Below are 14,780 nucleotides of genomic sequence, written 5' to 3' on the forward strand. Positions count from 1 at the left end.
TATCGAATAAATATAATAATATCAATCGAATTAATATCACATGGGATATAATAAATATTTCGGACATTCACCAAAGCGACTATGTGATTGTCGACATTCACCGGTGAAAGTCGACATTCTCTTGATTTCGGTCATTCTCGGTAGCGTAAACAAACTGGAAAATACTTTTTTTAGCGACATTCAAATTGGTTTTCATCAGTTTAAACTGTAATAAAATCATATTTTAGAATATCTTAAAACTAAGAAACGTTGTGGTTAATTAATTCCTCTCTCAAAAACCAGAAATCGCATCATTTTATTGCCTTCAAGTGCTTTGAGGAAAAATTTCTAAAAATTATCAAGTGCTATTTCTCCTCATCCAATAAAGCGGCTCGACCTTTTTTGAAAAGCATTGTGGTATTTAATAATTCTACAGTACCTGGCCAAATTATTAGACGCACTTTAAGTTTCTATGTAAAATCTTAATTATCACGTGATACTTTATTGTTTTTACGCTACTGAAACCGACTTGCCTTTGCTTACGTTCGTGTATCAATTGTATCCATTGGTTAAATTGGATGATAAGATAAATTAGACGATATATTAGATAAATATAGAATATTTATATCATCGAAAGTTTAATATGCACAAAAACACAAAATTATAATTTAACACAAATTCCAAGATGGTGAGGGTCGAAGCTTTTAAAGGGAAGATATAATAACAATAATTCAAAAATCTATTTTTATTGTTATTGTTTTTTTGTTCTTTTCATCAACAACAATCAGAAATAACTCCCCTCCTCAAAAAGCATCGAGGAAAATCTCGATATTTCTTTAGAAAAGTCAAATGGAATAATTTTTTTTTTTCTTTTTTATCGTTTGCTTGGCAGCTGTCGCCGCGTGTTGGCGCTCATTACAGATGATGTAACCCTGTTCACAAAATATGTACGGGTTTCCTATTGGGAAAAGATAATGTTTTATGCCTCCCAATAACCTTTGAATATGATTTAATTGTTATTTTTATTACATTTGATAAAAAAATTAGGCTCGTGTCCTTAATTTAAAAATTAACTCGTGTGCCAAAGTTTATTAGGAAGCGGTAAATTTGAGTTCCGATTGGCGAGAAAAAACTTTTTGATGAAGTGGTGGAAAAAAGTCTTCCGTTGTCACGTGTTTAGCGGTTGTTTAAGTGGAATTTGACAGTAAACATTCTTAACTTTCGAAAAAAAAAAAAAATTATTTTTATTCGTTTTTTGGAAAATTGACTTGGAATAAATTATGATCAACTGTGAACTGGACTGTTTTCAAATTCAATTTCGGTCAAGTAAGTGAACTATTTGTCATAAATGTTTTTCTTTTCTTTTCTTTTTAAATGTTCAAATGTGATATGAAACATTAAGTTATGAAAATTTGTACTATTTTTTATATCGTGCTTTCAGGGTACATTTATAAACAGGAGGCATGAAAATTGCTTGTACTCGCTTCGACGTTGGCTAAACTAGATCCGTTAGATAATTTAGCGCTAATGGAAAAGAACGCTTGAGTTTCAGCAATATATATTTTATAACCTTCGTCGAACAGCCGACCCAATTTTTTGGGTTTACGACTACTAATGTTCAACTCGTAGCCTCATAGTTTTGAACCCAATCCAGAAGACAAGGGAACTCCTGGATCTAGTAGTGGGAGAAATTTGCTTTTGTGGGGACTTTTTGGAGGAACTAACCCGCATTTGCGTTACATGGTGAGGAAGACCACGAGAAGTTCCCAGGGTTAACCTGACGGCAAAAGGACTCTAACCCACGATCCGTCTACCGCTGAGAATATTTCACGTCAGCACTGGGGTCGGTGCAAGCTGGATGCGGAATTCATATCGACCAGCCTTCGCTAGGGATTCGAACCTGGTTCAACTCATTAGAAGACGAACTCTCTATCCCCTGAGCCATCGCGGCCTGAACAAATTATCTCAGAAACAACCCAATTTGCAAATGCACTCAGCTTCTTTGGTGATGAAATTCATGTAACAATTGGAAATGTATAGCAACTTCACGCATATAATTTCTTAGATTCTTTCTTTTTATTAATATCTAGCGCAACTAATCGTAAAGTTAATTCGTTTAGAAATGTAGCGTGTGCATAATATTAAGCTGAAAACCCTGAATAACTTTTGATTTAATGATTAGATTTTCAGTTACTGCGAATCAATCTTAATAGTTCAAAGGCTTTAATTTAAATATATGCTGATTATTTTACGTAGACGACATTTTAGGTTACGAAATCAGACGAAAATCGTACTTCATAAACATCGTTTTTCCCCCCTCCAAATTCGAATATTTTTAACCCTAAAAACATGGTCAGAAGCCGCAGTCTAGAATAGAGTCCCAATAATTCACTTTTTGCATATTGAATATCTCCCTCCACGTCTTTCAAAAGTGATTCGTCTTACGTTTTAAGGGTGACAAAAATAGAATTTTCCCTTTTTCAACTTAATTTAGAATTACAACTTCATTATTTTATTTCATTTTACGATGATATAGTTTTATAAGTTATAATTAAGTGAAATTACGAGGAGATATAAAATTCTCTTTCGTAAAGGTCAATGACCTTCACTGTAAACAAACTATGGCAACCATCACGTGCTCTATAACTTACAAAGAAAGTTACAGCTATAAACATTTAATAAGGAATAATATAATGAATGAATATACCACGAATTGATATTGATTGTGCTCGTGAAAGTGAAGTATAAAAACGATGAGGATTCTAATTTTGATTCAGATGTTGTTTAATGTAAATAAATAACAGTGATCTGATCGGTTTTCCCTCAAAGTGACAAAGTGTAATTATCTCGTTTGCTGAGAAGGAAGTGATAATGTTTCAAAAACATCTGGAATGACGTCATCACGTTAAGTTCAATTGTATTTATTTGCACAGAAATAATGTTACAGTTTTACACAATGGCATAAGCAAAATTAGACCGGTGTGTGTGCTTCTCAAAAGGTGGGAATATTGCTTGAACAGTAGCTAATTTTTAACTATAATGAACTATTTTGAATTATATGAACTAAATTTTGTATTTTAATAAAATTGACACTAAAATAATTTTTTCCTCGACTTTTTGGACATCAAATTATCGCAAACGATAAATTTATGGGGACCGCGTGTTACATAATTTGGACAATCCTATATTTCGCGTAAAAGAAAGTTTCGTTTGCAGAAATATTCCATAAAAACACTAGACAATTGTTAAAAACTTGAAAAATTATGTTACGAAATAATAAATAAATTTAAAGTTGTTGTTGTTTCTAATGACAAGTCAAAAAAGTGCGCCTATCATTTAACAAAAGAGTACCGCAATTTTCTTCCGGTGCATTTTTTTTTTTTTCATTTACTTTTTCTTCAGGTGCTTTTCTTTCCAGTGCTTTTTTTTTCGATGCTTTTATTTTTTTTTTAAATTCTAATTATGAGTTGTTGTTGTTGCTTCCCATGACACTTGAACCAGCCAAGCTGGTCATTGGCCTTTTGTGAATTAAGCCAAGAAGGTACACCTATCATTCAACAAAAGAGTACCGCAATTTTCTTCTATTGCATTTTTTCATTTACTTTTTCTTCGAGTGCTTTTTCTTTCCAGTGCTTTTATCCCATGCTTTTTTTTTAATGTCTAATTATGATCGAATAATTATTTAGCTACATAAAATTCGGGTTCCCGATGCGAATCGGAAGTTGCATTTATAAAATAAATAGTTAACGACGTGCTTCTGTTCCCGACGATCTTTCTTCCAATGCTTTTTTTTCCGGTGCTTTTTTGCATTTTTCTCGGACCCTTTTTTTCCGGTGCTCTTTTTTTCGAGATCCGTTTTGTGGATCCTTATAAGTACGTATTTTCTAGACTAGCACACTGAGTATACAGAGATTCTCAGATATTTCGGTATGCCCTGTATGTTATTAATTTCTCTTCGCCCTTTTTTTTTCTTCCGTTACTCTTTCTCCATCTATTTAATTTAATTTGCTTATTTCTCTGCCATCTTATTTCTGAAATATGCGATTTAGGGCAAATGCCCATAGATTTAATAAATCCTTCCTTCTCACAATAGCTAGGCAGTCTAGTCTGGAACAAATTACGAACTTCTACGCCATGGCTTACTTTGTTTGACAACAGACTTTCTAGGTAAAATGGCAATGACCCTCTCCTCCTCATCCAGTTAGACTCTTCCGTTATTGCACGTACAATCTCTCTCCAGGGTATTTTAAGGGGGGAATTCAAAAGAAAAGAAGAAAAGAAAAAATCACTTTCCCTATCTGATTATGAAATGTTCTTCGAACATTTGCCTCTGCAGCTGCTAAAAATAGTCCAATCCGCCAATCCCAAAACGTTCGTTTTTTTTTATGAATGGGTCCTTTTTCTCAGAAAGTGTGTCCCTGACTTTTTTATTTTTATTTTCATGGGTCTTTATGTGTGCGTGTACACATTTTTGGGGGTGTGTAGCGAGAGATTATCAAAGTTCAAGGTCACCTCATCAGCGGTTTGCTTTGAGCTTTTTCTAAAAATCGACGGTTCCCCCCTATTTAGAAATGGGCGGGTGAATCTGCTCTCCCCCACGGAAATTCCATATTCAACCCACAAAATTACTCTAGTCTTATAAATGAGCTGTTTATTGTGAGGACTCTTGGGTTTCCGCATTGCCGCGCATTATTATTTCATCTTGTTTAGCATGTTTTTTAATTCCTTTTAAATTGCTGTTGTTTAAAACATATAGCATATTTTTCTTTTTTTACCATTATTATTTTCCAATCTATTTAACTTTATTTCATATTTTATTTAAAAACAGTTTTCAGTAACATGAGTCATGGAGGGGTGCTACTGGGCTTAAAAATGTTGAACTGAAAGCAATGTTGCTTAGTATGTTAAATATATAATTTTCTAATAAAAAATAACAGTAGATTTTTTCTCTCTTTTTTTTGCAAACATATTACATATCTACAAGTACATTTCCATTTTTGAAACTTTTATACTAAACTAAACTCATAGGCGCGACAGCCCATAGAGGGCCAGGGCCTACTGTGCCTATCTCAGTTTTCTTTACCTTGGGCCCTGGGGTGCAGGAGCAGATGTTACGGTCAGGTGGTCAGTCGAACGCGGAACCCCCAGTGTTTAGTTCCCAAGCATTCTTGGTACTCATTTATCGACCTACTGAAGGGATGAAAGGCTGAGTCTACCTTGCCCGGCCAGAGGATCGAACCAGGGACCTGTGGCATGACAGCGCGAAGCACTACCGCTCAGCCACTGAGAGTCTGAAACTTTTATATCTCACCTATAATTGCGTTTTACTTTTTATCGTAAAACATCCCTAACATAAGTTTAACACTAGAAAGACTGAAACTTAGTGTAAACCTTATATTGCCCAAAAGGAGTCAAAATGACTGAATTGTGAAAGAAGAACTAAAATCTAAAGAAATTTCTCTAAAATTAATTTTTAATATTGTTTATATTATTTACAGTTATAAAACAAGTTATTAGTAAATATTAACAATAAAAAAAATTACATGTTGTATTAAAAGTCCCGAAATTCTAAGAAACTGTGCCATATATATCATTGTTTTTCTAACTGAAATTAAAAAACAGTTAAAATGACTTCTTTGGGCAATATAGTGTTAAAATAATTTACCGAAAGAAAAGCAAATTAAATGAAACACTATTAGCAAGATTTGGAATGAAATTCAAATGCTTTTTTTCTTCTTTGCATTAAATTACTGAAATTAATTGTATTTAGAGTTAATTGTACTTTGACAGGAATTGTATTTTATTGAAGTTTATAATCAAACGTTGATTCAAGTTTAAGGCAAATTCCAATGATGCAAGATTCACAATTTTCCTNTGATCCAAAACTGAGGTACTTTCAAAATACGGAGGTTTTCATAAAATTCTCCCCATTACAATTTTTCCAATTTTTTTTTGTTTTGTTTTTTTTGTAAATCTTGATATTTAGCAGTCTTTATGCTATGCTAACACTAGAGCAGTTAAGTATTCTTTTGAAAATGATATCCCTCTGTATGCTGATGGCTATTGTTTTTTTTATTTTATTTTTTTCATATCCGTCGTTGAACAGCTGACCCAATTTTGAATTTACAACTACTAATGTTCAACTCCGTAGCCTTGTAATTTTGAACCCAATCCAGAACCCAAGGGAGCTTCTGGTTTAAGTATTGGAAGAAATTTGCCTTCCTTGGTGGACTTTTTAATGGAACTAACCCGCATTTGCGTTACATGGAGAGGAAAACCACGAAAACCTCCCACGGTTAGCCTGATAGCAAGGGGACTCTATCCCATGATCCGTCTACCACTAAGGATATTTTACGTCAGCACTGTGGTCGGTGCGGAATTCGTATCGACCAGCCATCACAGGGATTCGAACCCGGTTCCCCTTATTGAAAGGCGAACGCTCTATCCCCTGAGTCAACCACGGCTCGATGGCTATTGTTTGTCACTCCTTTGCCCCCGTCTGTTAGATCTTACCCCCCCCCACCACGTTTTTAAGCTTTGGCGATAATGTAACAGTCCTCCTGTTTGGGCAAGAATCAGGCACATAACCGTTTTTCTAGAGCACATCTCTGCGTAATAACTCTCGCGGAGAACCTATTTTCCACGTGACGACGAAACAAACAGCAATCCAATCGTCATTTTTGTGAAAAAATGAACATAAAACGTTCTTACCCCTTGACCTGCATATTGGTGAAAACAATGAAGTAACTGATAGTTTCTATTATATATCAATTACGTCATTGTTCCACCAAATAAGCGATATATTAAAATTTAAAAGTGATAAATTCTTAAAAATCATTACAGATGTAATTGATTTTCCAGAAATTTAAAATACAAGAGAAAGGTGTCATTTCGTTTAGCTATTTTTTTAGTTTTAAGACACCTTTTTTCCCCCTACGCATTGCAACGCCTATAAAGAAAATTAATAATTTATTATTTGCTAAAAATATAAATTTTAAAAGAATTGGAATGCCACTCTAAAATTATTTATTTTTTAGAAACGCGTTCTGAAAGCGAGGTTTTACATAAGCTAATATTAATAATTGAAATACTAATAATAGTAATACTGCAGTATAATAATAATAGTAATACTATAGTATAATAATAGTAATACTAATAATAGTAATGCTATAATACTAAAGAAAATTACTCATTTATTATTTCCTAAAAGTATAAATTTTAAAAGGATTGGAATGTCACTCTAAAATTATTTAGTTTTTAAAAACGCGTTTAAAAAGAATGGTTTTAGATAAGCTAATATTGATAATTGAAATATGTACTAATAATAGTAATACTGTAGTATAATAATAGTAATACTAATGAAAGTAATACTATAGTATAATAATAGTAATACTAATAATAGTAATGCTGATAATAGAAATTTGGTGACGTAGCTCTCACGTCATCCACTTTTGTTCTTTTATTTTATAAACTGCGTTGAGCAACCAATTGAATTTGGGTATGCGACTATTAATGTTCAACTCCATAGCCTTGTGACTTTGAACCCAAATCAGAAGACAAAGGTATTGCTGTAAACTAGTCATCTTGGAGAACTTTTTGATGGAACTAACCTGCATTTGCGTACGATATAATATTAAAACCACGAAAACCTCCCATGCTTACCCCGACGACAAGGGGATTTTTAACCATGCTCCGTCTACCATATGGAACTAACCTACATTTGTGTCCGATATAGAAGGGAAACCACGAATACCTTTCACGCTTACCAAGACGACAAAGGTATTTTTACGCCTGATTCATCTACCACTAAGATATTTTACGCCAACGCTGTGATTGAACAGAATTCGAGCACAAAATTCCAATTGATTGGGATTCGAACCTGAGTTATCTGTTAGAAGACGATCGCTGCATTCCCTTAAATATATTGATCATCTAGTTTACCTGACATAATGAATAAAAAAATAATTGAATGCTAAGAACGTGCAGTAAATTCCGTTCCTTGATTAAACAGAGCTGTAAGCAAGCAAACTTCACTGATGTTATCTTCTAAATGTTTGAACAAACCGGATCGTCTACCTTTTCAGTTATAACAATGCCTAATGTTAAACGAATGAGTGAAAAATTTTTTTTTTAACGTCCCACTCAAACAAACTAATTGAAATTTTTAAAAGATATTTGGAATCGGGATCTAAAATTGACCCTTGCGTCCAAATTTCAGGTTCCTTGCATACTTGTAAATCCATAAGAGATACACACACGCAGACAAACTCTTGTTTTCAAGATGAATTATTCACGATGAATAAGATGAATTCCCAAGGATAAATAATTAGAATTGTTCTTAAAATAGGGTAGTTGACAGTGATTGATCATTTTAAGCTTTTTAACTCTATTCATATTTCCTTCTATTCTGTTTTGATCTTTTATACCTTTTAAATGTATTTTATAATTATCAAATTCACTTACTGTTCGTGTGTATAATGTTTCATGTTTTAAATATGTTTTATAAATTTTGAATTCGGTGATTATCGTATATCTTCTTTCTGTTTTGTTTTCAATCTTTTAAGTGCGCTTTATAATTTTTTTCTTCCGTACGCCGTTAACCCATTAAAGATAACCATCAAAAGTCTGAAGACAAAGCAAAAAGCAATCAATTCAACCTTCGCACACCCGAGTGCTTGGTGAAGAAAAAAAATTGTCCTTGCACCCTTATATATTATGAGATAATATCACCAGTTTAAATTAAGGTCAGGAAAGAAAAAAAATAAATAATAAAAGCTCGATTATGTTCGTCGACGCACAGTTACAATCTAGACGGTCTCTTTAACTTCAAAAATCCGTTTTTCTACTACATTAGCTTTCAGATATATTATGAAATAATTTATAAATTATTCAATAACAAATTTAGCTAATGAATTTTATTTATTTTCATTATAAATTTCCCTCTAAAAAAACTGAATTGCAAAAATATTTATTATTGCAATTCATAAAATAAATATAATAAATATTAATAAAATATTAATAAATATAAATATTTATTATTGCAAAAATATTTATTACCAACTTTTTAAAAATAGAATAGCTAACTTAAATTTGTATTTTTCTTTTCAGCCTGAATAATGACAGGCTACATTTTGAAATATATCGTTTATAGCAGCTTATATATCTCTATTGCTTGTATTTGTTTCTTCCATTACTTCATAATTAAGCACAATAATTAATAAATATCTCTATTACTTTTATTTGTTTCTTCAACTCATTCATAATTAAACACAATAATAAAATATCTCTATTGCTTGGATTTATTTCTTCAATTCATTCAATAATTAAGCACAGTAATGAATGAATATCTCTATTGCTTTCATTTGTTTCTTCAATTCATTCATAATTAAGAACAGTAATGAATAAAAATTGGTGGAATTGGATTTTCGATATGAATTAAAATTAATTTTCGATATGAATTAATTTAATTTTAAAGTTATGGAGCAAAGTTTTTTTTTTTTTTTTTTAAGAATTAGAGAAGTACAATTCACAAGATAATATGTTCGTGTAATATAATTTAAAACCCAACACTAGCTTAAAATTAAGATTTAAAAAAAATTGTACTATTAATTTATTTTCTTCAATAAGATTCATCTGGCGCCTTGAATAAAGTATTGATATCTCAAAAATAGATAAAAAATTATTTCACTCATATGATGCAGCAATAAATATTATCGGATGTATTACCTATCCTGACAGAATAAGATGTTTTTATCTAGCTATTCGCATTTCTCAGGGACAATATTACTGATTACTGCTATTTTTTGGTAAACTGCTTAAAATCTTGTTCTCTAAGGCCTTGAGTAAAGGTCTTAAATTTAATATTTTTTTAAAAAAGTATCCCATAATTCACAGAGATTTTTTCTTCTTCTTTTTTTAAAATTAAATTTCAATTTTTATACTGTATTTAACATATTTATATCGTTATTCATGTGACATTTTTGATGAATAACCCTCAATTGCTTCAGTTTTTTTAGACACATTCATATTTTCAATGTTATAATAATATTATAAATTTACAATTTAATATTTTAATTTGTTTGATCGATAACACTAAATCAACTATTATATTAGCTTTTCGAAAGTAATGTTGGTTGAAATAAAGCGCCTTCATGAATAAAAGAAAACTAGATGGCAGCACAGTCGTTAACTGATCCAAAACACCACAACTTACCTGGGGCCTTTCTGTTGGGAATTTTTACGAAGATGAAAAGTTATTTTTCTTTTTGGGGGCACGTTTCTGAGTGGAAAAAAAAAATCATTCTTGTATTCCTTGTGTAAATAGATTGTATGGAGCTTTTATCTTTTATAAAAACTTACAGACATTTTGGCCTATGCAAAATTATCTTTTCAACTTAATTACTAAATTTTAAGCTGTTTCTTTTTTTAAACAAGAAAAATCTAATTTTTTTTTCAGCGAAGGGTGTTATTTTTCAAAACAAAAGGTTCTTTTAGTTAATTTTATTAGTGGCGTCAATTCTAGAAAGAAAAAAAGCAGAGACAAACCAATAATAATTATTGAATTTTGAATGGTTGATCTTTAATTAGAGTTATCATTCGATTTTGTTTTGCTTTGTTTTTTTTATTTAACGAAATCAAATCACTGATAAAAACTAAATAATGAGTTTAAATTTTTTTTACTCATTTTCTTTTGCCGCCTTATTATTGTTTTTTTTTATGAAACACAGATTCAAAAAGTTACTTTAAATTTCTTTAATTTCACTTAATTTTACGTTATTTTTTTCATAAATTATAATATAACAATTCAACATATTCTAATCTATTATATAAACTAAACATCTTCTTCTTCGTCAGCACGACAGCCCCTTACAGGCCTTGACTGCCTCCACCACGCGTAGCCTCCAATGCCTCCTATCCATGGCGACTAAACTAAACATCTAAAATGACAAAAAAAGTAATGCTTTTAAAAAGTTGCAACTTTTTACCATAGAGAACATGCAATTTCAAAATATATTTTTCAAATTTTCAGTTTTTACAATTATATATTTTTATTTACTAAACTTTGTTATGTTATGCATTTCTATATTTATTAACCTTTTTATTAAATACATTTTCAGCGGAGATAGTGCAAAAACACCGATTCGTAATGATGTGAAATATTTCATTCTGAAAGAAAGTGGGGATTTTGTTCTTGAAATTAGAGAATATTTTATAGTTTTAACTACCACTTTAATAAAAAAAATCCCAGTATCATGAACTCAGTGGAAATAAGAATAGTTATGCTAATTACATATTTATGGTCTTACAAAATATTTTTTTCAATAAAAATCGGACTTATTAAGCCTTATTATTATTATTTATTTAAAATTATTATTATTTATTTAATATTATTATTATTTATTTAAAACTATTATTATTTATTTATTATTATTATTATTTATTTAAAAATATTATTATCTATTTAAAAAACAAAGTCTTACATACTCAGCAATCATTGCGGAGAACTAGGTTCCTGGCAGTGGCTTGAAACCCAACCAGACTTGGATTGTTGGTAAAAACGGCTGGTGCGCAATGATAAAATTATTATAAATTAATGATAAAACCACCATCATGCTGATGATAACGAAATTAAATAGTCTCAAACTTCACGAAAACAGAGGCCGATTTTTTAATATGATGAGAAAAAAATTGCTTTAAATCTTTACATTTTTTTTCTTTATTAAAAACGTTAATAAATGTGTGATTATTATTTGACTTGGGTCAAACGTTATCAAAATGTTACGCAAACCGCTTTCTTGGCGAGAAAAAGAATTGAATGACCGATTAAATTTCTTGATAAATGTGTCGAATTTCTGTTCAAGAGTTCTTATCTCTTATATATCTAGGTCTTGACACTTACTGTTGTCTGTCTCTTAATTTACCATGATTATAGATTATGTTACTGATTAAATATTTTATCTTGCTGTAATCTAATGTTAATTTTTGCAGTAGAAATGAAACTTTTGTAGAAATGAAACTTGAAATGAAGTTTGTATTTAGTTTTTATCAGCGGAATATAAGTTTCAAAATAATATGCTATTGATAAATTTGTTTTTTTTACTGGAATTTAATAATATTTTTCGATCTGAAACATTTTTATTCATTTAGTTATTAGTCTTTTTATACGATTTTGATAAAGATTTTTCATAGTGGTTGAGTTAAACCTGAGTAAAAGTATAAAAGTTGTAAGTAATTTCTTTAAAAATATTTGTCAAGGTTTTACACATATTAGACATAAAACAATTAGGGTTCATATATACGTATTTATTTTTAAAATTTTCTATGTTTGTGGTGGTTAAAATGATTTTAAATTAAATTTTTCACACCCAGAGTAATATATTAAAGCATACAACTGGTTATCACTAGAATATATCGTTCGTAATAATCGTAAAAGCTGGCAGGTATGTTTTTTTTAACATACAGTGCGTAAAATAAAATAAAAAAGTGATCACTCCGAAAAATAAATGGTCTAATGATAGAAGTCTAGAAGCATGTTTTTTTTTTTTTTTTTTTTTTTTTTTTTTTTTTTTAAAAAAGAAAAGAAAAAAAGAAACTGGAAAAAAAAGTAACGGATACTTTTTTCTTGGTTGTACAGTAAGTCCAAAAAAAAAAAATAAAAAAATAAAAATTCACCCAGAATAATTTTTAATCTAACGAAGGGATCTTAACGTTTTAGGACTCTCAATCTTAATCGTTCAAAGGAGTGACCTCAAATATGCTAATTAGTGCAGACGATATTTTAACTTACGAAATCAGACACAAAAGTGTTCTTTCTCTGAATAAACATACCATTTTTCAACGGATTCGCATTTCTAACACTCAAAATAAAAGGATTAGCCACAATCTGGGAAATATGGTCTCCATAGTATAGTCAGGAGAGCGATCCAAACTTAGGACCCCATATTAAATTTGACTTTTTGCGTATTTCACCATATCTCGAGAACTTTTAAAGCGAATTGAAAATTTTTTGCGCACAATTATAAAATCGTTTATCTAAAGATTATTCCGTGTAAAAAAATATATTTTAATGAATATTTATTATTTTTTTTATTTTATTTAATAATAGTCGGAAAAAATTTAATTGTAAGGCATACTATTTTTTTATATCATTTTAAAGTATGTAATTTTACATAGCAAAATAAGCAATTTGAGCGAAATCGGTTGAATACTTCCTGAGAAATTGAATTTTAAAGAAGTCGAATGCTCAAAATTTGCTTCCTCTGGAACATTCAAACGATTTTGCTCGAATTTCGTATTTTTCATGTAAAATTAAATACTTTAAACTCAAAAAAATATCTATACCTTACAAAAAAAAATTTTTCGACTCTTTTTAAATAAAATAATAATAAATATTCACTAAAATTAATATTTTGCATGGAAATTATCTTTGGATAAGCGTGTTTTATCATCGTCTGCAAATTGTTTTCAATTCGCTTAAGAGTTCCCGAGATATGGTGAAATACGCAAAAAGTCAAATTACCAGTCGACACTTTTATCACTGTTTTGACCAAACTATAGGGACCCTATTTCCCAGGTTGCGGCTACCCCCTATAATTCGGGGGTCAGAAATCCGAATCCGTCGCTAAAAAGATATGCATATTCAGAGAAAGTACGTTTTTGTGTCTGATTTCGTAACTTAAAATATCGTCTGCATTAACTCTCTCGAACCATTAAGTATTAGTCCTAGAACTTGAAGATCCGATCATTAGATCAAAAGTTATTTAGAGTGGTCCATTTTTGGGGGGAAGGGGGGAGGCACTGTGCGCTGGCCCTTCTCATCTTTGCGAAAATTCTTCATCGCGATCCTTTCATGTATGTTTGATTTTAAGACAAAAATAAATAGATATTCAATCTAGAGCGGGATGGAGAATAATATGAAACACAGGAAGGAGAATAATATGAACAATTTAGACCAAAAAAAAAAAAAATTTAGTTTTATATTTATTGTATAAGAGTATAATAAATACTTCAAAATAAAACAATATTTCTTTTCAGAAAACTTAAGAGAGAAACTTATCGCTTTTTTTCCCCTTAGAGACAAAACATTTTTTTCTTCCTGTTCGGATGGAATTCAATGCAATATTTATCTATACTTTTTTATAAAAGAGAAATCTTTATACATTTAGAAACACTGAAACTTGTAAAAAGTAAAAACATCGCTGTAAATTGAGTTTTAAGTGGGTCGATTCATCGATATATCGCGATTCTCTCATTCGCATAATCTAACACATCTTGCAACGCTGTAGCACTGGTTCAGGCACTGAGCAGTCATCGTAAAGCAAAGGGGTTCGATCCCATACAATGACTTGAAGATCACCTAATTACAGATTGATGGGACTAGGTTGTTTGGAAAATAAAGGCGGTCGGTGCTCAATGCTGATCACATTTCCGCCATCACGCCGTTAGTCATTAACAATTATTAAATTTGATTGTTATTAAATATGGCCTTTTATTCATTACACTGAACCATTCTACACTGAATTACTACACTGAACCATTCTGCATTAGAATACTTACTTAATAAACTTCCTTCAACATCGAAAACTTCTTTAGTGTCTTTCGTAAGTGAGAACCTTTTTCTTTACTTTTTGAGTCTGGCGAAAATAAAATTTTCTCCCAATTTATCTTCCTGAAAAATGTAATTTTCAAATATCTCATATTATTTTATTAATACGATATTGTATTATTATAACTAGTAAATTTGTTTGAGGGAACCGAGATAGCCTAATCTGAAGACTTCCTGTGTAGTAAGTGGTGATTAT

At 30.6% G+C, this 14,780-nt stretch overlaps 1 protein-coding gene across 1 annotated transcript in view; it reads left to right on the forward strand.

The window, feature by feature from the left end:
• Nucleotides 1-898: 898 nt before the first annotated feature.
• LOC107454045 (ecdysone receptor) overlaps nucleotides 899-14,780 on the forward strand; it is a 320,420-nt gene continuing 306,538 nt past the window's right edge. Inside the window, exon 1 of the mRNA XM_071181001.1 lies at nucleotides 899-1,305. The gene's annotated coding sequence lies outside the window, so the exon portion shown is untranslated. The remainder of the gene's footprint in view (nucleotides 1,306-14,780) is intronic.

This window comes from Parasteatoda tepidariorum, chromosome 5, assembly GCF_043381705.1.
Source record: "Parasteatoda tepidariorum isolate YZ-2023 chromosome 5, CAS_Ptep_4.0, whole genome shotgun sequence".
In the NCBI taxonomy this organism is placed as follows: domain Eukaryota; kingdom Metazoa; phylum Arthropoda; class Arachnida; order Araneae; family Theridiidae; genus Parasteatoda; species Parasteatoda tepidariorum.